This window comes from Lissotriton helveticus, chromosome 2_1 (assembly GCF_964261635.1).
Source record: "Lissotriton helveticus chromosome 2_1, aLisHel1.1, whole genome shotgun sequence".
NCBI lineage: Eukaryota > Metazoa > Chordata > Amphibia > Caudata > Salamandridae > Lissotriton > Lissotriton helveticus.
In genome coordinates this window covers 814,644,641-814,670,296 of record NC_136059.1, presented here as the reverse complement: position 1 = coordinate 814,670,296, position 25,656 = coordinate 814,644,641, and positions in this window count along the sequence as shown.

The window sequence follows — 25,656 nt, the reverse complement described above, 5'->3', positions numbered from 1 at the left end:
TTTGAAAAATGCATTTTTGTGCATTTTTCAAAGCATGCGCATTTTACCTTCAACTTGAAGTTGATGGTAATTAGCATTTCCTAAATGCACAGTTTACATTTAAGGATAGGCTACATACACCGGCATTAGGGAATTGCAAATTGCAATTCCCTAAATGTAAATGAACAAGATAGACATTAGATAAACAAGTCACAATGTACAGAGAACGATTTCTTATATTCAAAAACAGGCAATGGTAATACAGGATGAGTTATAATTCTATGATCACCTTTAGATCGTACTCACTTAGTCAAAATTGGCATGACATTTGTCTAAACAAGTTGTGCAATTATTAATGATCAAAAATGCTGTTTCCTATGTGCAAAATAGAGCAACAGGAGTGCAAAATGCATAAACTATGATACAGAATACTCTTAAATAAGGTAGGTATTAACTTTATGAATAATACCCTTTCTTATTTTGAGGGTATAACTCAAGCAGAGTGACCTTATTATAGCAATTCCATATCAATAATATGGCAGACCTTTCAGTTTAATTAACTAATCATAGACGGCAGACAGGAATTTCCCTACTGCATAGCACAAGAGTATATTGTATGGCAGTTCTGTGTCATGCTAACGGGTGTTAGCAACAATTGTCTTTTACTGGCAAAAAACAGGAGCAGGCTATAAGTAAGTACAAAAAGGTTTGTGGTTGACTTTGACAGAAGAGACACTTAGCTATGTCCAGCCCTGCCTGTCTGGCCAGCTTCCATCGTCTAAAAGCTGGTATCTGCTCCAGTCTAACCTTCAGTGCTCACCTCCTTATCTAGGTGCTTTTTATATCCCTCAAGTGAGGTTGAGTAGGCCCCATACCTTGATTCCTTTAGATGACACATGTTAGCTCTCTTACACACATCTTATAAGTTGCGCCTCCTAGAGCCCTGCTTTACTAAAAGCTTTAAAGTTTGTTACTGCTGTATAGCCAACAATACTTGGAGTTCAACCCCTACTGAAATATCTAGGGATACTTTAGTATACAGTATGCTAGCCGCCCACCTGTCAGCATACTTCTCCTGCAAGCAGGATGTTATGATTTTCTTAATGGAATCACGTTCACTCTAAAAAGACAGAGCCAGTAGGTAAGGAGCTGTTGCTTGCACTTAAAAAGTACATTAGTGAGGCCCAAATCGATTCTCAGGGCACCATTTACAGTCAAACTGGGAAGGCCAAGCCCTTTCTTCCAAACATTCATTTCTATGGTTTACATCCTTCTTACGTATTTAATGTGGAGTACCTCACAATTTTAGCATTATATGTCTCTCTAAGCACGCCGGTAGATTTATGGCCAAATGCAGCATCCATCCTATATAATACAGCTACAACGGCCTTATCCCTCCCCTCCTGGATATCAATATTTGGCGTACAGTTAAGGCTGTATCTAAAAAGAAGGCCAATATAGTGATATTCCTTTACCTCTTTTACTGGGATGACAATTAGCCACCATTTAGACCTTTTTTTCTGTACCCTCCCTTTAGAAAAGACCAATACTTTAGTCTTCGCCTTATTTCATTTCAAGTAATTGTACTTACTATACTCAGCGAGCGCATCTAATCGTCTATGCAGACCAACCAACTTAAGATCCAGCAAGACTGTATCAACGGCATAAAACATTACTGGGATGCACTCATTATCAAGTTTTGGCAGAAAGGATCGACCTGCACTTATCCGACCACAGCGTCTGGTATGTATATGGAAAACAGAAGCTTGGCCAACATACACCCCTGCCTCAATCCATTAGGGGTATCAATTTTTCTAGTCAACGCTCAATTTACCCCCAATTCAACCCGAGTACATGAGCATTCATGTAATTGTAAAATCAGTTTTAATAAGCCTGGTGAGCACTCCAATTTCCTCATCTGCTCCCAACGTATGGGCCTATATAGCGTCCCAAAAGCTGTTGACAAATCAATGGATGTTGCTTTTTCTGAAAGGTACATTTTTGGCCAAAAGATTTAGCATGAGACAGCCATCCATTGTTGAATAGCCTTTTTGAAATCCAATTTGAACCCTAGATAGGATATTAGCTTCGCTTACCCAGTCCTCTAGCAACCCCAGGAGATGTTTTGCATATATCTTACTGGGGATATCGAGTAGCGTGATCATACGGTAATTAAACGGTAGGTCTCGCTTCCCCTTATTGAAAAGCGGGACCCTAATACTGTCTCTCCAGGTTCCTGTAATTTCCTGGCTACTTATTATTGTCCAAATACCAGTGCTAAGACTTGGCCCACACATTTAAGTTAGGATAATTTTATCATAGGAGAGGCCATTGGGGCCCTGGGCCTTGGAGATTTTTAGGCCTTTTATAATGGTTTCTATATCCACAACTGATGGAATCCAGTGGCTGTCCTTCTACCCCTGATCCGAGGCACTGCCTACTCCCTGAATCACCTTTCGCTAACTTAGTAAGTTTACACAACTCCGATAAGTAACTCACCCAAGTTTCTTCTGGTACCAGGGCTACTACAATACTTTTGGTCAACCCCAGCATTCTATTTACTATAATCCAAAAGCCCTTCGTGTTACCCACTCTCAGGGAGGCAATTGCTTTAGTCCATATATTCACCTTTCTTCCCAGGCTATTTTTCTACACTTTTTCCTATAGCTTTTCATACCACCTTTAAATAGATGATCCTTATATGCCCTGTCTCCCTTATAAGTCTCCTACGTGTTCTTATTCAATTCTGCCATAGCCTGTTTTTAGCCCTTCCCAATGGATCCTTCCAGCCTCAACCACACTTTACATCTGCTGCTGCCATTTTCCTAGGGAAGCAATTAAGATCATAAACTCCTTACCATATGCTGTGGTGTCAGAGTAGATTGCGCTTTCAATGCTTCCTTCATTTTGTTTTGTGTATAATGTTTCAGCTTACCAGTCCATACGAGTCTGCTCTCTCAAATTATATATTGTAATGCTATTTTGCCACAGACATCTTAAGTGTACATCCCTTTGCAGTGTAAGAATTATAGGTTTATGATCACTGCATGTTAAACTACCTACCATTAGTTCCTTGACCAAACCAACATTTTTGGTTGGGATGATAACATAGTCCATCAATGTGGACACCCTTCCTTTATCAAAGGTGCATTGATCAGGCGGGTCCCTTACACATCTATCTTTCATAATAATCAGATTCATGCTATCAAGCAGCAAACACAGTTTCCTTCCTCTCCCATCACCCTGGTGATTCTCGAAATGCTGACAAGGGATGCCCAGGGTATTTTCTCTCTTCCTTTGAAAATGATCCTTTACTGAGATATGTGGGATCTGAGATATGTGGGATTTTACCATTAGAGTCGTCCATCAATATATTAGGAATTTTTGGAAAACTTAAGCTCATCCTATCCATCAGGGCTGCTAGCTCCTTCAGCCGGTTATCCAATATTTTGTTTGGAGAGAACAGTTGATTAATATTAATTCTGGGCAGTCTTTTGACTCCATTTCACCCTGCTTAGCTGATAATACACCAAAAATTGAATCTGTCAAGAAATTAGTATATTCCTGAAAGAATAAGCTCCCCACAATTTGGTATTTTACCACAATCATTACAGCAAGGCCTCCTGCAGGCCGGCTGAACTTGTCCTTGATTGCACTAGTTCTAAAAACTTAATAGTTGCACATCACCACCTCATTGACTTCCCAGGTCTCCTGCAATGCAGTGCAAAAGACAAACAAATGAGGGACAGAATGTGGAAAAAATGAAACATTTCCCTCCAGTCATGAGATCTGGGTTAAATCCGTTGTTCTTTTGCTCACCATGTCGCCCCAGTGTAGCCATATGCAAATCAGTCTTGACACTGCTCTTCATGGAAACAGTCCAGCCTGAACTCCAAAGCCAGGTCCTCCCTGGACCAGAATCATGCATCCTGGGACCGTTTTTGGGGTATCACCCCTCATCAGCCAGGCTAGCTTGAATCCACTGGCACTGAGAAATAAGGAAGAGATGAAGATTTAAACAGTGTAGTGGAGCCATGATATGTCTCAGATCAGGCTATAAGACAAATTAAACTTAGGCAAAGTGAGGCAAGCCAATGAGACGTGCATTGGAAGTCGTAAGTGCTTTGATAAGGTAATTTGCAGGTCACCAAGTTTCAAAATGTAGAGGTGATTGGCAGATCACCAACAAAACTGACTTCCCTGTAGAAAGTGCTGTGTCTTGTCAACAAGGTATTCAAACTTAGGCCTGGATAGAAGAGGTCATATATGAGGGCACAAAGAGGGAGAAAAGTGGGCAAGCCGGGCAAAGGTTGATTTTGATGTTTCAGATCCAAAACTGAGTTTAATTTCTAGTCTACAACTTGTTGTACATTTGAAGCATGAGATAGCAGCAGGGAACCAAATAAAGCAGTAGTTGGAAATAGGAGGGCTGCTTTACCTGAGTTTCAGACCTGCATTGGGAATTAATTTATCTTAATAGATGTTAGCCATGGAGTTCCTAGTTAGCAGAGGTATGTGCCCTGTCCAAGTAGTAACTAACTCTCTAGTCAAGGGTAACTGTAGTACACCCTAAATGTTTTCCTGGGTCCACCCTCAGGTAACTTGGCACAGAGCAGTCGGACTAAAATAAAGAGGGAATGTGTAATGTATTTGTGCGCACATACACAATAACACAGTGAAACATCACAAAAGTACTCCACACTAGTCTAGAAAAATAGGCAATATTTATCTGAGTAAAACAAGATCATAATGACAAATATCCAGCATACACAAGTCACAACATTCATTTTTAAAGAGTAAATCAAAATGCAGTGCTTAGCAGTCAATAGGTTATCTGGTTTCTCTTGACCGGGACAAATCCAAATATTCAGTCCGACTGTGATGGATACCGGAGTCAAGCAGACCCCCTTACAGTACCTTACATGCTTCAACAATCAGTTTTTGAAGGTGGTGCAAGGCTGTTTAAGCTTTAACACTCTGGGACAATGCGGTCCACATAGGAGAAGATGCATTGGTTGCTTATGCGAGACCTTGGTTTCTGAATGTGATGCAGCGTCGATGATGCATTGATGTCAACAGTGTGATGCGTAAATTCTACAGCAACAAAGTCGAACTTCTGGGCACAATCCGATGCTTCTGTTGAAAGCCACGCAGGGCCAGGGCTGCGTCAGAGTCAGAGCGGTGGATCTCAGACTTCGATGTGGTGGTGCTCAAGACCCACCCAGTGGCGGTTCTTAAGAGGTGCTGCAACATAGTCAGGGCAGCGTTATATGTCGCTGTCAATGAGTCATGCAATCGGCGAGCAGGGAACACAGCTTTGGTGGGGGCAGTGGCGATGCGTTGGCTTGACAGGGATGCACCAGTTCCGAACTGACCCTTTGGAAGCCGACGCATCAATTTCTTGGTTGCAGCACCAAATTCACCTCCAAGGGCACAGGACTGGATTAGGCCCCACTTGGCAGGGCAGGACTCACAGCAGAAGAGCCCAGGTGGTGGGAGCAAATGCAGGCAAAGTCTTTGATGTCCCTGGTTATAACAAACTAAATAAAGTTTTATTGAAAAAAAAACAGGAGTCAAGCTCAGTTGAGCCCTTGGAAATGCTTAGAAAACAGGATGCAGAGAGTAAAGTCCAGTCCTCTCACTCCCAGGCAAGAGGCAGAAGGCAGGAGGCCAACACAGAAAAGCAAGCAGCAAAGAGGTATTCCCTCCAGGCATTATGGCTGCTCTTCTTCCTGGCAGAAAATATCCTCTGTCCAGAAGTGTTCTGGGTATATGGTGTCAGAGGTTCAGTACTTAGGCCTATTTTGGCCTTTGAGGTAGGGAGAACTCAAAGAAGTGCAAATGACACTGCCCTTGCTGGCCCTGACTCCCGACACACTTTAGGGTGTTATTCAGCTCTTTGTGAGGAGACAGGCACAGCCCTATTGAGGTATAAGTATCAGCTCCTCCCACAACTCTAGCTCAGGAAGGCTCATCAGCCTAGTGATGGTCCATCAGAATATACAGGGCACACCTCAGCTCCCATTGTGTGTGACTTGTTAGAGTGAATTAAAAAAGTCCAGCATTCATCCAACCCAGGCATGCATTCTAGGAACAGACAGGGGCACAGAATGGTTGACGTACGAAAATCCCCACTTTCCGAAAGTGGCATTTTCAGACCTGCAATTTAAAAACCAACTTCACTAAAAGATGTGTTTTTTAAATTGAGAGACTAAAGAAACCAAACTCAAATTTTGTACCTGCTCTCCATTGGAAGTTATACTTGTAAAGTCTTACAAGGTAGCTCCAACACTAACCTATCGGACAGATTGTCCTTGCTGTAAGAATAATCAGAGGAGGGACGAGGAAAACGTGTCCATTTTATTTCCCCAAACAGTATCAGCGTTAATCAAGTGAAAAAATGGACACTTGTAACAGATCCAGACCATTAGTTGGAAAAACTATGGTACCCTCAAAAGACCCAATGTGAATAGGTGTAGCGGTATATATCATTCCTCCGCCCCTACATTGTGGTTCGTTGGCAGTTATCATTGGGTACCATAGGTAGTGTGGGTGCCTGCCTCAACCTGAGGCTCCTCTGGTCTGGATTGCAGTGGCCAGAGAGAAAAAAATATATAGTGCAAGAAGAAAAAAAGTTAAAAAAAGATCAGCACTTTTAAGTATTTTAATAAAAATAGTGTAGATCTTATATTAAAATCAATGGGTACTTATCTAGGATCGAATTATGAGATCCAGAAGTATTCAAATTACAGGAGTGTCGACATGTTTCAGCCCCCTCTGGCTCAAAGGAGTCTACGGGGCTTTCGTCAGGACAAAAATGACAAACAAACAAAGAGATTCTACTCACACTTAATATGTGGAGTTCAAAGGAAAAGGCGAGGGTCAAATTAAACCACTCGAGTTTTTGCGAGCCTGTAAAAGACAATACAAACAGACATGTTGTGCAGAGTAATGAAACATTTGTATCATGTAGCTTGAATGAGAAAGGCACACTAGTAAGCAATAGTCTTAACTAGCAACACAGAGCTTATTTTTAGCTACGCAAATTTACATTTCTAAACATTAGGAGCATTCCCTGGTAGGATAGAGGAGAGAGGGGTAAGTTGAGAGCGTTCGCATGTGCTGTAAAGATGTATGTTACAGCGCCAATCAGTGCTTAGTGGAGTCACAATAAGTATAATGGAATATAACTCATCATACGTGTTTTAGAGTGAATGCTCCTAATGTTTAGAAATGTAAATTTGCGTAGCTAAAAATAAGCTCTGTGTTGCTAGTTAAGACTATTGCTTACTAGTGTGCCTTTCTCATTCAAGCTACATGATACAAATGTTTCATTACTCTGCACAACATGTCTGTTTGTATTGTCTTTTACAGGCTCGCAAAAACTCGAGTGGTTTAATTTGACCCCCGCCTTTTCCTTTGAACTCCACATATTAAGTGTGAGTAGAATCTCTTTGTTTGTTTGTCATTTTTGTCCTGACGAAAGCCCCGTAGACTCCTTTGAGCCAGAGGGGGCTGAAACATGTCGACACTCCTGTAATTTGAATACTTCTGGATCTCATAATTCGATCCTAGATAAGTACCCATTGATTTTAATATAAGATCTACACTATTTTTATTAAAATACTTAAAAGTGCTGATCTTTTTTTTAACTTTTTTTCTTCTTGCACTATATATTTTTTTCTCTCTGGCCACTGCAATCCAGACCAGAGGAGCCTCAGGTTGAGGCAGGCACCAACACTACCTATGGTACCCAATGATAACTGCCAACGAACCACAATGTAGGGGCGGAGGAATGATATATACCGCTACACCTATTCACATTGGGTCTTTTGAGGGTACCATAGTTTTTCCAACTAATGGTCTGGATCTGTTACAAGTGTCCATTTTTTCACTTGATTAACGCTGTCCTTGCTGTAATGCAGAACGAATTTAGCTGTGTTTCACTACCAAGACATGTAAAACTTAAAGCCCATGTCCTACATTTTAAATACATTCCACCCTGCACATGGTGCTGCCTATGGCATACCTTGGTACCTTACAAGTAATAAAAGGGAAGATTTGGGTCTGGCAAGTAGATGAACTTCCAATACTCACACAAAGGGGTCTGACAGGAGAATTATTCCACCAAAACAACCGTACTGCTCCAATATGGATAAAACACACTATGTACATGGGTAGAGAGGGTGAGAACAAGACCTGGAGGAAAATGATAGTGAGTACTAAGTGAACTTGCCAGGTGGACATGCTAGTTTAAAACTGCCGCACAGGTCCTGCAGTGGCAGGCCTGAGACATGTTTGAAAGGCTACTAATGTGGGTGGCACAATCAGTGCTGCAAGCTCACTAGTAGCATTTGATTTACAGGCCCTGCGCACATGTAGTACACTGTACTAGGGACTGATTAGCAAATACAATATGCCAATTATAGAGAAACCAAATGCCATTACTTTTTAGACGCAGAGCACATGAACTTTAGCTCTGATCAGCAGTGGTAAAGTTCCCAAACTTTCAAAACAAGCAAAACCGAAGTTCAGCACACAGTCAAAAACATGAGGCCAGAAGCAAAAAGACAGGGGAGACAACACAGCGTTTTCTTTTCTCTGCCCTATCGTCACAAACCTGATCTGGCGGTGATTTGTGACTCTTGGAGGACTCGTGCCCTGAACTCGGCCTTGGATTTTCGGTCCCCGCTCCACGGGTGCCGTTTGGGTGACTGCTGCCTGCTGTAGTTGGAGGGAATTACCGGGGGACTGCGAGGACCAGCAGGCTACACTTCCTCACAGCTGGTGCCTCTTCCCCCGGCGTTCACGTCCATCGACAGGTGCCTTTATCAACTTTTTGTGACCCCGCTCCGCGTTAGCCGCTCACAGCGTTTTCTTTTCTCTGCCCTATCGTCACGAACCTGATCTGGAGGTGATTTGTGACTCTAGGAGGACTCATGCCCTGAACTCGGCCTTGGATTTTCGGTCCCCGCTCCACGGGTGCTGTTTGGGTGACTGCTGCCTGCTATAGTTGGAGGGAATTACCGGGGGACTGCGAGGACCAGCAGGCTACACTTCCTCACAGCTGGTGCCTCTTCCCCCGGCGTTCACGCCCACCGCCAGATGCCTTTATCAACTTTTCGCGGCCCCCACTCCACGGGTGCCGCTCACAGCGTTTTCTTTTCTCTGTGCTATCGTCTCGAACCTGATCTGGAGGTGATTTGTGACTCTTGGAGGACTCGTGCCCTGAACTCGGCCTTGGATTTTCGGCCCCCGCTCCACGGGAGCCGTTTGGGTGACTGCTGCCTGCTGTAGTTGGAGGGAATTACCGGGGACTGCGAGGACCAGCAGGCTACACTTCCTCACAGCTGGTGCCTCTTCCCCCGGCGTTCACGCCCACCGCCAGGTGCCTTTATCAACTTTTTGCCGCCCCACTCCGCGGGAGCCGCTCACAGCGTTTTCTTTTCTCTGCCCTATCGTCTCGAACCTGATCTGGAGGTGATTTGTGACTCTTGGAGGACTCGTGCCCTAAACTTGGCCTTGGATTTTCGGTCCCCGCTCCACGGGTGGCGTTTGGGTGACTGCTGTCTGCTGTAGTTGGAGGGAATTACCGGGGGACTGCGAGACCAGCAGGCTACACTTCCTCACAGCTGGTGCCTCTTCCCCCGGCGTTCACGCCCACCGCCAGGTGCCTTTATCAACTTTTCGCGGCCCCCGCTGCACGGGAGCCGCTCACAGCGTTTTCTTTTCTCTGCCCTATCGTCACAAACCTGATCTGGAGGTGATTTGTGACTCTTGGAGGACTCGTGCCCTGAATTCGGCCTTGGATTTTCGGTCCCCGCTCCACGGGTGCCGTTTGGGTGACTGCTGCCTGCTGTAGTTGGAGGGAATTACCGGGGGACTGTGAGGACCAGCAGGCTACACTTCCTCACAGTTGGTGCCTCTTCCCCCGGCGTTCACGCCCACCGCCAGGTGCCTTTATCAACTTTTTGCGGCCCCCGCTCCGCGGGAGTCGCTCACAGAGTTTTCTTTTCTCTACCCTTTCGTCACGAACCTGATCTGGAGGTGATTTGTGACTCTTGAAGGACTCGTGCCCTGAACTCGGCCTTGGATTTTCGGTCCCCGCTCCACGGGTGCCGTTTGGGTGACTGCTGCCTGCTGCAGTTGGAGGGAATTACCGGGGACTGCGAGGACCAGCAGGCTACACTTCCTCACAGCTGGTGCCTCTTCCCCCGGCGTTCATGCCCACTGCCAGGAAGGTTAAATTCAACATCACCTCCCCGTGACGCGGGACGCACGCGAGTCGGCGCCGGGCGAAGCCTGGGCAAAGGGCCGTCTGTGGCCGTCCGGAGTTTTCCGGGGCTGGGCTGGGCCACATCATTGACGTTTTATGTGGGACATCTCTTTGAAGCAAGGAACATTGTTTGCTAATACTCACCGCCATTTCATGTTGGTTTATATGTCTGAATGGACTTCAATTAAAGGTTTAAGGTAATAGCGTAATTAAACCCAAGAGGTATAATTATTACGAGTTAAGGAATCATCATGTTCTTGTACTATTATATGATTATTGTTTTGGGGTTTTGATTAGTGTAAACAAAGCAGGCAATGAGTCGCCGTAGTAGTCTAGGAAGACATTCCTTGGTAGGGGGTTCTGTCAGGGGGACGCTAGACACTTTTATCACCAGGGCTGCCTCCGTTTTAGAAAAGGAGATAGTCCTGACAGAAAAGCGTCTCTCCTTGGAGCTAATGAACCATAAACGCTCCTCATTGGGTCCTATTAATCTAGTAGTTTCTCCTCCTAGGCAGACCACAGACAACAAGATTCCCAAGGTGTAATTGATCCATCGCAGTTGCCACTAACTGAACTGTCTACCAACGACTCTAATGGATCAGAATCAACACAAGAGACATCCATAGACATCTCCTCTGATTCAGTCATAACGTCACCTATTAATAGGCCAATTTCCGTCGAGATTCCGTTCAGAACAATCACTGACACTGGTCCCACGTCAAAAAAAAGGAAGCGTGAGAGGACTAACAGGGGTGGTAAGAGTCAGAAATTCACTAAAACATCGCAAACTCCGGTGAAGAGCGCTCGAACAATTTTTTTTAAGAACGCTCCAGTCCAACAGCTTCCACCGACCCTATCTGTAAATGATCTAATGGCCGGTTTGGAACAACTGGTGAAATCACTAATTCTCCCCTTAATAGAGAGGGTTAAGAGATTAGACGAACATCTAGAAGCCATAAATAAGGAAATGGTAAAGAATACTGAGCTACTTAGTAACGCAGTTTCCTCGAGACCTACAGCCCCCTTGAAGAACATTGCATCAGGACAGAGGCCGTTACTTAACTCTGCTAACAAGAACCACTTACCATCCCTAACCCAGAAAAAAAGGGTCCCAAATGTTATATTTAAACCCATAGAAGATAACCAAAAAAAGGGTGAACAAATGGATAAGCGAGTAAAAAATCAGGGTATACCTCAACCGAGTGTCAACGTGTCCACCCTCCCTAATGTGAGGAACAGAGTAATCCATAAAAGAATAGACTTATCGCCAGAATCAGCACCTTATGTTGTGGATATGGCAGGAGTCCCGGTGCTCCCGGATGGAATTAAAGAGGACCATCGAGCTTTGAAAAATAAAGTAATTTTCTGGTTGAGTAATAATAGACCTTTACCGGCTCATATTAACGGTGAAATACTTAATGTAAGGCGTGTGAACTGGCTAGGAAACTGGCCAAAAGACAGAGGGGGGGATGTTGTTATTATCAACTTCAAGGACCATAGAGCAGTGAGACACATTAGTGACTGGTATGATGTGAGAGGTAGTGAAGAAATCTCCACACACTACTTAAGTTACTTTTACCCTCACTCGATTTTCCCTCACCCTCTAAGACACCCCACAGGACAGATGGGTTCTAATAGGCAAAACTCAGTAGGCCATGGGTTTAATCTTCCCACCTTTAACCACTTTTTGATTCTGTCCGGGCTAGAAGGCATCGATTGACTGGGAACAGAGGTAATCGTGGAAAAACGCACCTCCGCCCAGGCTGTAACTTCTGAAATTCCAATACTAATCGAGTTAGATACCCAAGAAGTGATCACTAGGGATAAACCCACATGTGCACAGACGATAGCTGCGAGAGGTAGTATAGTAGTCCACAAGGTAGCCACAAATTCAGTAGGATAAACTGCTCCCAGAACCAGCCGTAAAAACGCAGTGGAACTATCCATTGCTGATACTGGGTGGGACGCTCATTCTACCTCTTTAGCAGATAGCTCTACTGTTAATGATAGGCAATCGATGAAAGTCATTTTCTGGAACATCGCGGGCCTTCGCCCCAAGGTTGTAGATGGAAGTGCTTTGAATTTCCTCCAGAAACATCATGTTATTTGTCTCCAGGAGATGTGGTCAATGTCAGAAATCCATCTGGTAGGATATAAAACCTACTTTACTTCCGCATTAGCAGTGACATCGGGCAGGGCCAAAGGAGGTCTGAGCATTTTCATAGCCAACACATTAGGGGGATTGAAAATAACAGTAGTAGAGCTGGAAGTAAATTACCAGCTACTCAGCCTTTTCTTTAATAACATGGACACCATCCTTCTGCTTAATTTCTTTAATAACCTATCAGATGGTGAGGTTTTGCGGGTCTTGTTTAACTTACGAGACACGCTCTCTCGGTTGACACGGGACTCAGGAGATAGAGTAGGTGTAACTATTATTTGGGGTGGGGATTTTAACCAACATCCCTGCCGACGTAGTAATAGTAATCTTTGTGGGTTGACGGACGAAAACGAGGATCCCAATTGCCCACTTCAACCATTCTATTATAGGGAAGTATTTGAATGAAATCCTTGCCGAACTAGATCTTGTTATAGTCAACAAAATGGATACTACTTCCGGTCTGTTAGACCCAACATTTCTGGGGAGGGGGTGTGAGACAACAATAGATTATATTTTAACATCAAATGTTTTGGTTAACCAAGTTATGAGTATTGATCCACTAATCAACACTTTAAGCGACCATTCTGCCCTCAGCTTAGAACTTCGCTTAATTCATCCTCATATCTTGCAGAGTGTAGCTAGTGCTTTAAATCAGAATACTTTGCACTTGGATAAGACCAACGGATATTATTTACGATGGGAGAGGGTAGACCCCATGGAATTAACGTGGAAAGTAGTTAGAGCAGCCTACCCATCCATTCTTAAATGTTTAGACCTCTTAACACCAGATGAGGAAGTTCTGAGTAACTTCGCAGTAATTTTAGTAACAATAAAAGAATTACTAACGGTAAAGATTAAAAACGGTCGACCCAAGAAAGAAGGGTGGTTTAATCATAGATGCACGGCTGCCCATACCAAATTAAAAATAGCACAGCAAAAACCTGATAGAGAACCACAGGAAATAAGGAAATTAAGAAAAGACTACATTTCTGCACTAAAGGATAGGAAGGAAGAACTAAAGCAAGCACTATGGGAACAGCTCCATACGAGCTCAATGGATAGAAACAACATAGTATTCTGGACAGTCGTTAAATCCCCCTTTTTAGCAGATCTTAAAAATCGTCCATCTATAGAAGTAGCTATTGAGGAATCAGTCTGGGTGGATCATTTTTCTAAGACATTCCAGTTTTAAAGGGTATTGACGTAGCACCCATTAGTGGTCATCCTGCGGTGTCTTATCCTATCCATTTAGAATTTGCTACAAATGAGGTACTCCAAGCGTTAAACGCAAGGAAAAATGGTAAGGCCCCTGGCCCGGACGGGGTTCCTGTGGATATATATTTAAGCACAATGTGGACCTCTGGGCCCCAGTGCTGACCAGGGTTTTTAAGGTAGTTACGGAGAAGGGCATGTTGGACTCCTGGACAAAATCCATCATGGTCCCTATATTTAAAAAAGGAGACCGTCAGGAGGTATCTTGTTATCGCCCGATCTCACTGCTGGATTCGCTGGGTAAGGTTGCAGGTAGAGCTGTGCTTGAGCGTCTCCAGCAGTGGGCTGATGATGGCAGGGTCTTCTCGGACCTTCAATTTGGGTTTCGGGAGGGTTTCGGCACGACTGAACAAGCCTTAAACCTTTCAATGCTGCTGGGCAAATACGTTTGTGCAAAGCCGGGTAAACTATACATGGTATACGTTGATTTGTCCGCAGCTTTTGATTGCGTTTCCCATGCAAAACTTTGGTCTGTTCTGTTAACTATGGGGGTCGATTTACCTTTAGTGGACTTTCTAAGGGAGCTATATTCGAATGCCACCGCGAGCGTACGGTTTGGGGCTAAAGGTGATCTGTCAGCGTCGTTTAGAGTAGAGCGTGGAGTTCGGCAAGGTTGTGTCCTGGCCCCCTTTCTGTTTTCACTCTACACAAATGGCCTGGAGTTGGCCATGTTGAGGGGGGTCCAGGATCTACCGTAAGTAAAGAACCGTCCGATCCCGCTTCGCTCTACGTGGACGACGCCGTGATACTGGCCCGTACCCCTCGCGAACTACAGAAGGCGTTAGATAGATACGCAGATTTTATGAGGAATTTAGACGTACATATAAACATAAAAAAGACATATGTAATGGCAGCAGGCTCAGGGAAGAAAGGGGTAAAGGATATATACCTTAATAATGAAAAACTAGCCACTACTGCCCAATACCCTTATTTGGGTATTATAATTGATGACAAATTGAATTGGAAAGCTGCGATCGAGGCTAGGAAACACCATCTAATGAGAGTAATTGCAGCACTTTTCACAAAAGCTAGGTAAGAGGCCACCCGTAGAACTGTTACAGATCTATAGAGCGAAATGCCAGGCAATAGCCCTTTACGGGGCTGGAGTGTGGGGGCATGCTAATATTAGCACTCTGCAAGTGGCTGAGAACACTTTCCTAAGATTTTTATTAGCGGTACCTAAGTCCGTGTCCACGTTTGCATGCCACATCGAACTGGGGATCCTGTTTATGGTGGATTTAGCAAAAATCCAACCACTTCTTCTCTGGCGTCAAATTTGGACATCGAAAAAAAACGTATTTACCCAACAAATAATAATTACAGATTGTATGACACTAGACCATTCACCTAAAATTAGATGGTTATCTTATGTAAAAAAATTCATGAATGATCTAGGGCTATGGAATTATTACACTGCACCTGATACGATTTGTGAATTGTCAAGGAAGACATTGAAAGTAAGGTCACTCGGCCATTTAGAAGAATTACGAATTGCCAAGGAAGTAACTAAAGCTTCCGTGCAACATTCTATGGCGGTTCAAACCTCTCTTTCAGTTCAGCCGTATTTAGCATATGACCTCACTACTTTCGAGAGATTACTCCTGACCAGGTTCAGGCTAAACATCTTCCATCGATAAGTCGTTTTCCCAGTGAGAAATAGCTGGGACCCAGCTTTACCTCCCTGCCCATGTGATGAAATTTCGGAGCAGACACATATTCACACTTTTCTATTTTGTAAATTTCATGATGGGCATAGAAAGATCTGGTTGACATCCTTGCTAACATTGTTGGGTATTAGAAGATGTCGCCCAGCAATGTTGCGATTGCAGTTCCTAGGGACAGAATGAACTTGTAAATACATAGTTAAATTCCTGAAATGTATTTTTAGACATAGAATGAATTTGTGATAAACCTTCCCTTCTGATAACGAAGAGCCTTAGATACTTTAGAATCACTAGGTATTAGGTAGAATGGTTAGGGATCCCCGTTGCTGCACATGGATTATTGTGTTTAATATGAATTGTAATTAGTTTTTAATTGTATATTATCTGTTTTTTATCTGTGAAATTGCTTTTATGGTTTTTTACATTATAAAACCGAATAAAGAGAATAATAATAATAAACACCAAAATATGTCAGGTCTAACAATAGGCAATACAATTGAGGAACACATTTGGGCAGAGAAGGAAAATGCTTCAGTAATAGATTTTTAGTCATTTTTGCAATGTAACATGAATATGCATGAGTTAAACAACAACCATATTACCACTTGTCAGCTGAATGTGGGTGAGAGTCACTATGGGGTCAAAGTCTTTCCATTCATCGATTCATGAACCATAGATAATAAAAATGCCGCCACAGGTAATAACCAATCTTCTTGTGTGTCCACCTATGAAACTGTTGACTTAATACTATGGAGCTTATTTACAAGCCCCTTGCGCCACCTTTGCGTCAATTTTAACCTGGGAAAAGTGACATATGGGTGGTGCAAGGGGATTGTAAATAGGACCCTATATGTCACTATGACTCCACAAGATTCATAAGGTATATTTGCTCTGAAAAGCCCCAGCCTCAGCCCAGCATCTGCAGGAAGTGTATATTCCTATTGAACTGGGCAGTGTTGGGTCCCTAGGAACTACAACTAAATTTGCTTCTATAATAATCCAGGCTATATTGAGTTTGGGAGTGACATGAAAACGGGCAGTTGAGTGTAGAGTTCATGTAAGGTAGCACAGCCTAGGTCATGGATTTGTTGACAGGAGCCTGGAAAAACAACTCCGCTCCAAATAATCCCTGAAATCCTGTTAGCCACATTAGAGCCCTGTATATTGATGTTGTGTGTATGTTTAAATTGCATCGCCTAATAACTAGTGCAATTTGTCTCTGCTCAGGATGCCAGAATAGTTACTGCGCTGCATTGTCAGGGGTTGTCTATTGTCATCCAGGGTTAGTAGACAGCAGTTGATGAACATATTGCAGAGCAAGATAAACAAGTGTAGCAGGACCCTACCCTCAATGGGTTGACAGATTCTCTCATCGAATCGTACACAGGTCTTTTTGAAAACCTCAGTTGCTCTATTGATGGTGCAACACTTCAAGGCATAGTTGTTTTCTTTTGGAGTTAGAAGGGGGAAGCTGTGCATGGCTGGAGTGTTGAGTTAGGTTCCTGAACACTGAGTGGCTATGATTGCATCTCATATTGCCTCAAAAGTAACTGTGGGTCTATCTGTACTATCTGCTGCACAGTGTCTAAGTCACAACTCAAAGAGCAAAGGGGTGAGCTACCAAAGTAAAATAAGTAATACAGGATAACTCAACAATTGTGAAAAAGTACCCATCAGTTGTCGATCGGTTCCGCCCTTATCATCATCTGGGCCTCCTCACACCGAGGAGGAAAATCCTATAACCACTTAGGATCTAAACAGTGGATACCCTGGTGTGTTTAAGGGTATAAGGCTAGTAACCTGACCTGACAACTGAGAAAGCAGTGCGTGTAAATTAACAAAAAAAGGTGTGCAAAAACGTGAGTTACTTTGGTAGCTCACCTCTTTGCTATTTGAGTTGTGACTTAGACACTGTGCAGCAGATAGTACAGATGGACCCACAGTTACTTTTGAGGCAATATACAGTTTGTTTGGGGAACGTGACTGTGAGTGGTCTTTAAACTTTCCCTTGGACCCTCCTTCGAACTGGTTTATGATATGATTGCATCTCACCTGGCATGACATAGGGCCTGATTACGATCTTGGTGGATGGGATACTCCATCGACAAACGGGATGAATATCCTGTTTGCCGTATTACAAGTTGCATAGGATATAATTGTAATTGTAATACAGCAGAGGGGATATCAGTCACATTTGTGACGTAGTATCCCATCCGCCAAGATCCCAATCAGGTCTTTAGTTGCTATAGTGTGATGTTTGCTTTCTTGCTGAGATTCTACTGATATCTGAGATGCTGACAGCATAAAATTAACTCAAACTTTTAGACTAAGCATTGAAGCACAATTGATATTACTGTGCGAGGTTGTGACCCCATGGCATTTTGATAACAATGTATGTCCAACCTGTGGATTTAGAATGAAGAAAAAATACAAATGTTCTAGATGACCCTTTGTGATTGTCATAAATGAAATAGTGTCTATGTGAATACGAAGTGCAGATCACAAGGAGTTTCTTTACAACCATTACTTCCGTTATCGTGGCTTGTGATATGCTAAACGTGCCCATAGTACAAACTGGTGAAGAGTTGCAGTGGGCATAACACCTTCTTCTTTGCTGAAATGGGATGTTGCCTGTATTTCGAAGGGTGGTATCGTAAGTAAGCAGGGCAGCTTAATGCAGATGTTCTCAAGTTTTTGCATGTATGCTTGCTAGAGAATGTTATATTTTATTGTATTACTTTTCCTCCTCGTGCTGGCGCGTGAGTTTACCTGAGCTCGTGATGGAAATCTCCTCGTGCCTCCGAGCCCAGAGTTCTCTCACACAGCTGTTAGTCTGCAATTCCAACTCGGCTCTGCTGCTCGGGTTTATTCGATGTTACTTTAAAGATTTAATACCATATCGTATACCTCAAGTTCCAGCTTATTATTTACAACATTTTTGGTGACTTTTGAATCAAACCACGTTGCCGATCCTGATCACTGCTTACATGGCGCAGTTTCAAGTAACGCTTCACACGAAGAAAAACCCGACAGCGTACTACAGTGAAGATTTACGAGTATTTTTCGTACTATTTATTTTGCAAGAACATGGTACGTGATTTTGGAATTATCTTTATGGAGTTCAGCGGTTTTACGAACATATTCCGCTTACATGCGCAGCCTCCACTTCATTTCACGGCTTGCCTAAGAACAGCGGTTTAACGACCATACGGCGCTTGCGCACACAGCTTTCTCTTTCCTTGATTTCACGGCTTGCCCAAGTTCAGCAGTTTAATGAGCACACTACGCTTAGATGGCTTCCCGACTCTGCTTGCACAACAACCTCGCGCTTCAAACCAACAGTACCTAAGGAAGTTTCCCTATGGTATAATTTAATCTTGGAAGAGATCGATGGGGAATTCCATCTCCCAGAACTACTGTGGGGTTCCTTGATGCCATCCCTCAACTTGAACGATCTATGGCTAATGTCTTGCAAAGTCTTGTGGGAACTAGTTAAACAAGCCTGGCTCCGTAGGAACCACCTTTTCACCCTTCAGGGTCTACTATTCCCCTCAGAAGTTGTCCAAATTTTCAAGAGGGGGCTCGGTGGCATGTGCTCGCTCTGGTCTAGTGGCAGCCTCTGATGCACACATGTTTTATGACTGCCCTCACCTGAGGTCTTTTTGGGATCTAATTGGCAACAAACTTACATCTTCCACCGGTTTTACAGTGGTTATTGATCTTCGACTAGTAATCTTCGGTGTTGTAGACCAGAAACTAAGCTCTGCCAATAACCTCTTATTTTATTCCATCTTGGTGGCCCGCAGAGAAATCTGTAAGCGGTGGAAAGAGGCATCTCCTCCTTCTTTACATGACTGGTATACCTCTATGCTAGAGATATCAAAACTAGATCTTGCCAGGGCGGGGAAACCAGAAAATAGAGCTTTTTGGCATCTACTCGATTGGTCTCACTAGTGGTGCGGGGTTTTCCCCCCCCCCAACGTCCGATGATTACGAAGCCATGATATACTTTCTCTGCTAAACAATCTTGCCTTCCCTGCTGGGCGCACAGGTTGATACGAGCAATAATGGTAACTGGCTTATGGTTAGTATCTGTCGATCAAGCAACTGGGGGTAAGATCGGCAGGGTGAATGACATAGCATTAGGGTCTTGGCAATTTCACGAACCGACTGTACCCTCACCAGTTTTTTACTGTTAGCATGTCAGCACCACTATGTGTCTTTCTACCCTGTTTCAGAAGCTCGTCAGATTACAACCATGGTGGAGATAAGGACAAAAAAAACAAAAAACAAAGGGCAATGCATAAACTGTTCATGGCCCCACCTCCCGGATAATCTTAAAGCGGCAATATTAATGGGCCCCACTATGTACTAATGCCATACTTTAAGCCTGGGTTAAACGATCAGCTGTTGACAATTGGATTCACGCTACCTTTTCTAACTACAAGAATTCCTTCACATACAAGAGTGTAGGAGTATATACAAGGATGTTCTCTCCCTTACAAGCCTACAAAATCTACAACTGTGACACACACACATATTCTCAGTGTGTCAAATGAAATTTTGGATGTTTACTACAAGTAAAATATTACCATAACTGTGGCACACACACATTTTAACCCTTTTATTGCTACAACTGTGACACACATAAGTGTAATATTTCTACAACTGTGACACACACACATTGTTCCACCGTGTGTCATATTATTAATTGTTATTCATTATGAATGTTACTAATTCTATTCTAGCACCACCCCCTTTCTTATACTCTCCAGGTGAACCGTCCATGGACTGGGATGATTGGTGTGAAGCCATTGAGAATCATATTGTAGCTTTAGACGGTACTAAGTTTTCTGCTGTTCAAAACAAAGCTTTATTGCAAGGACCTTTAGGAAAAGAGGGACAAATAGTTTTTAGGTACCTTCCACTGTTACCTCTTTAAATAGATGATGTTTACAAAGATGCTTTATGTAGATTACGTACACGGTTTGCGAAACATGAGAATGTAGTCATGCGACGACACAAGTTCTATACACAGCCGCAAAATCCTAATGAATCCATAGATGATTTTGTGTCTACATTGAGGGAGTTATCCATGAAGTGTAAATTTGGTAACATGCAAGATGACATGAATAGGGATCAATTAATTGTACAGTGTTATAGTAAGAAAACCCAAGAGACGTTATGGGCTTCTAGCAACCCTACCCTTAAAGAGCCTCTTACTATTGCTAAAGTGGTAGAAGAAAGTGACAAGTGTATGAAAGAGTTAAACATGATACAACAAAGTAACAATTCAGAATGTGCTGCATTACAAGCCAGTTCTAATGAACTAGTAAATCTGGTACATGCAAAACAAACCCAAAGCTTGACATCCAAAGGAGGCAAAAATTATTTTCCAAAACCTTTGACTATTTTGCTTTGGGGAAAGAATGTTTAAAATGTGGAATAAAAGGACACTTTGCACGCTTGTGTAAGGCGACTCTCAGTAAGAATGTTGCCATAATAGAGAATGAGGAAGTGGATGATGAGGCAGAAATCATGATGATTACGTCTGACTACAACTCCAATATCACTGATGATATTGTTTTGACACGCCCAAAAGCTGATTTTGATATAAATGGACAAACAGTGTCACTAATGGTTGATGATGGTTAATTGTATACCATAATGCCAAGGATGTTGTATGATAACTCTTGTAAAACGGCCAACTTGAGAGCTTCAGATGTTATCTTAAAAGGTTACCAAGGAATAAGCATTGGAGTTTTGGGATATTTTGAGGCTTGTATCACCTACAAACCTAGAGTTACTAATGGCAAGATTTATGTTTCTCCTCATGGCCCGGCCATTTTAGGGTGGCTACATCAATATGACTTAAATATCAGAGTGGATCCCAGGGCTGACCCACCAGCAATGTGCATTCACAGTGATAACAGTGATTTACAAAGTATTTTGTCTAGTCATGAAAAGGTATTTGATACTATATTAGGAGAGGCTATTGGCTTTCAACACGTCATAAAACTTAAAAGAGACGCTGTGCCAGTTAAACATGTTGCACGGAAAATTTCAATGTCTGCTAGACTTGAAGTTTTGAAGATCATCAAACAAATGCTCGATGATGATGTCATTGAAACTGTGGAGGCCACACAATGGTTGTCTCCAGTTGTTATCGCTCAGAAACAAGATGGCTCCTTGCGTTTCTGTGTGGACATGAGAAGTCCGAACAATGTGGTTATAATGGACAATTTTCCCCTTCCCAACATCAATGAGATTGTCCTCGGTTTGGCTGGTGGTAAAATCTTCTCCAAGCTAGACTTACGCAGTGCCTACCACCAAATCAAACTCCACCCCAACTCCAAAGAGTATACCTCTTTCGTCACCCCTGAAGGCACGTATCAGTTTAAGAGACTTCCGTTTGGTTTATGTTCTGCTGCCAGTGCTTTCCAGAGGATCATCACAGAAATCCTGAAGAACATTGACCGAATAGTCTTCTTCCAGGATGACATCTTGATCTATGGCCTTGATATTGCTGACCACAATTCCATCTTGCATAAAGTTTTGACATGTTTAGCTACGGCTGGTTGGACTCTACGCAAAGACAAATGCGTTTTTGCTGTCCAAGAAGTGGATTACCTTGCATATCATGTCAGCGTCAGTGGGATCCAACCCAAACATGACTTGGTCAATGCTATATCAAATGTGGCAGAACCGAATGACAAAGACAAATTGAGATAGTTCATGGGCATGGTGGAGTACTATGCAAAATTTGTAAAGAATTTTGCAGGAAAAGCCGAACCACTAAGATAATTTCTGAGAAAGGGTAAAACGTTTTCATGGGGACGTGAACAAAAAAGGGCTTTTAACTTGATCAAGGAGAACATTGTAAATGCCAATATCCTTTCAAGTATTGTGACATGTTTACCCCCTGTTCTAACTGTAGACGCAAGTGCTGTAGGCATAGGAGCTGTTTTGACACAAAAGCATTCTGGACAACAACAAAAAGTTGCCTTTGCATCTCGCTCACTAACTGAGACGGAGAGGAACTACTCTGTTATCGAGTGTGAGGCACTGGCGGCTGCATTGCCTACTAGACATTTTCGAGTTTTTTAGTGGGGTATGTCATTTACTCTCAGGACCGACCACAAGCCTTTATTAAAAGTGTAGGATTCTGGGGGCATTAAAAATTGTTCTGGCAGACTTGCCAGGTTGGCAGTTAGTGTTCAAGACTTCCTGTGTACTAAAATACAAGGGTTCCCTTGGTTGAACTCTACCTGTTTGCAAATCTTAAAAAAACTCTAGTTCCTCTTTCATTCTAATATTTTAATAACTCATAAACACAACCTCCATCAATCATACTTCATTCATTCAGAGCCCCTAGTATAAGTAGAACCACAAAGGCACTTAACAATCTAGAAAATATTCAACTTTACGGTGCCAAGGTATATATTACACTTAGTGTTTATTTTTAAAAAACTGTTTTGTTTGATATAATTTATAACATCTGCATCTGTCCATCAAATGTCAATATGCTCATTTAATATCCTATCACATTACACAATTCTAAATCAAACATCAATATTTCATTAAAACATGTACATAAATGATTTAATTAAAACCACAGACGTTTTGTTATGTCGACGCGTTTCGGTGGATCCTGCTTTCGCACCACCTTCCTCAGGACAGTTAAAAACACAATTATCTGTGAAAAGAATTTTTTAAGAAAACAATATCACTAGTGTGCCTTGGCAAACGTTTACATAGTGCAAATCAATACATCATTACATAAATCAATTTCACTAATCAGATTTCATAAATACTTCACCTAGAGAAGCAAAAAAATATATATATATCCTCCTGTGCTGATTTGTGGCTTCTACTTATAGTTTTTAGAGCAAAGGCGTAAGTTCATACTTATTGTCAGACCAGAGAGTATTTACATTCACACATTTATAAAGTACTAAACCTACATTCTCACTTGTAACCATTCTTCATTTGTAGAACATCACATGAGCATACCTTCATAGACTTTTCCAGTTTCCCTGTTCTTTACTTCAAAGAAACTGCAGTCAGCTGTCAATGTTATTCATTCTCTAAGGCTGAGGAGACAGATGTTTATATTTATAGTTTTTCCTCAAAAGGTATATCTGTTTATAATATTTTTAACCTATTCCCTACTCACCCTCCAATAAGGTGTTTGAGGCGAATTGATTATGTGCCACTCACCAAAGTTATTCTGTATTTTCCACCTATTGCTTTCCTTGTAGGTGATTCACTGGGACGGCCTAATAAAAATAAATGGCTACCTCAGACAAATTGATCACGGAAAGTGTAGTTGCTTATTTAGAGGACCTCACAGAAGATCTCTGTAGGTCTATCTCTAAAGGTGAATGGCTGGAAGCTATGAGGAAAGATTCAACCATGGAAAGCCTGGTTAGAATGTCTAAAGAAGGAGTATCTACACAGAGCACAGTGTCACCTACTCTTTGACCATATGTTCAATTGCAAGATGAGATTTCCACACAGGGAGAATTCATCCTGGTGAGAGGCGAAAAGTATATACCACCAGAATCTATCAGATCTCCCATTATTGCTTTGGCTCATGAGGGTCATTTAGGCCAAACCCTTACTGCTAGATGCCTTAAAGAACATTTTTGGTGGCCAGGCATTGATTGGCAAGGCAAACTATAGGTAGAAAAATGTGCAGTTTGCAAGGAATCTGAGAAGAGGCTCCAAGTAGGTGCAGGGGCACATAGTGATTCCACCCAGGGACATGTAGTGTCTGAGGAAGGTGTGTGGCAAAAATGTTGCATTGATTTCATTGGTCCTTTCCATGAATTACAAGCTAGTGAAAAGTTTGCCCTGGTGTTAGTGGACTCTACTTCAAGGTGAGTGGAAGTTGCCTTTATGAAAAATATCAAAACACATTCCACTATCAAGGTACTTAATGACATTTTCCGCAGAGAAGGCATCCCTGCCATGCTTTTATCAGACAACGGCACACAACTTACCTCTAAGGAAATGGAGGTTTACTTTAATCATGTGGGTTTTAAACATTTATGTACATCATTATATAACCCACAAAGTTACGGTTTATGCGAGAGGGTGAATAGGTTAAAGGTACTATGCAATTAGCTTTGTCGTCCAACCGTGAGAGATTAAAGAAATGCTTTGGGCGTATCGCACCATGATACACCAAGGTATGACAAAGACACCTTTCGAACTTATGAGAGGCAGGCGAGCTGGCACAAAACTGGTTCCTACCTGGTTATCTAAAGCACAATTGGATGTTACTCCTTGTTGACATTTTTTTCCTACCGCTAAGAGGAACATTTCCCAGGGTGATTTAGTTAAGGTCAAACCTAGAGGTACACTTAAGGCATTTAACCAATTCAGAGGACCCTTCCAAGTTAAGTCTGTGTGTGGGAGTTATGTAAAATGACAGAATGGTCAAACATGGAATGTTCGAAGAGTGGCCTTATATCTAAAGAGAGCTAGGGTATCCAATTTTCCTCTTTCTCAGCCGCCAGCTTTGTTATCTCACGATGTGCATCATTATAAGTGTGAAAGATCAGTTTGTGAACAAAAATCACTTGCATATTTGAAAGATTATATTTAATTTTTTATATAGGGAAGGAGTGGGTTTGTGGTCGTTGTTAAACCACATTTGTTACACCACATTTTATTTCTTTTCAATGATTTCATTGTACTTCTTATTGTATGTTTATTAATTTAATTGAATAATCATTATTTGTTTATGCATGTTATAAGATGTCAATTCATGTTTTTCTTTTCATGTTGAAGGAAAGAGGATGTGTTATATTTTACTGTATTATATTTCCTCCAAGTGCTGGTTCGTGAGTTTACCTGAGCTCATGATGGCAATCTCCTTGTGCCTCCGAGACCAGAGTTCTCTCACACAGCCGTTAGTCTGCGATTCCAACTCGGCTCTGCTGGTCGGCTTTCTTCGATGTTACTTTAATTAAATACCATATCGTATACCTCGAGTTCCAGTTTATTATTTACAACAGAGAAGCATGTCGAGGAGGTTCCGTTCCACATACTGGATCTCATAAGGCCATGGCATGTCCCTTTTGTAGTGTTTTTCAGTTGAGGTTGGGGTCTGCGGTGGTTGATGCTGAGACATGGTTTGTACCGGTTTAGATGCCAGAGATGCAGCAACCCAAGCACATAATGCTTCCTTGATTTGTGTCTTTCCTTGTATTCAGTTTTCCTTTTCGCCTTAGACTACTTAATTTCACTTGTACTTTGTTCGCTATAAACTGTATTAGCCCTTGTTGTGCTTTTTG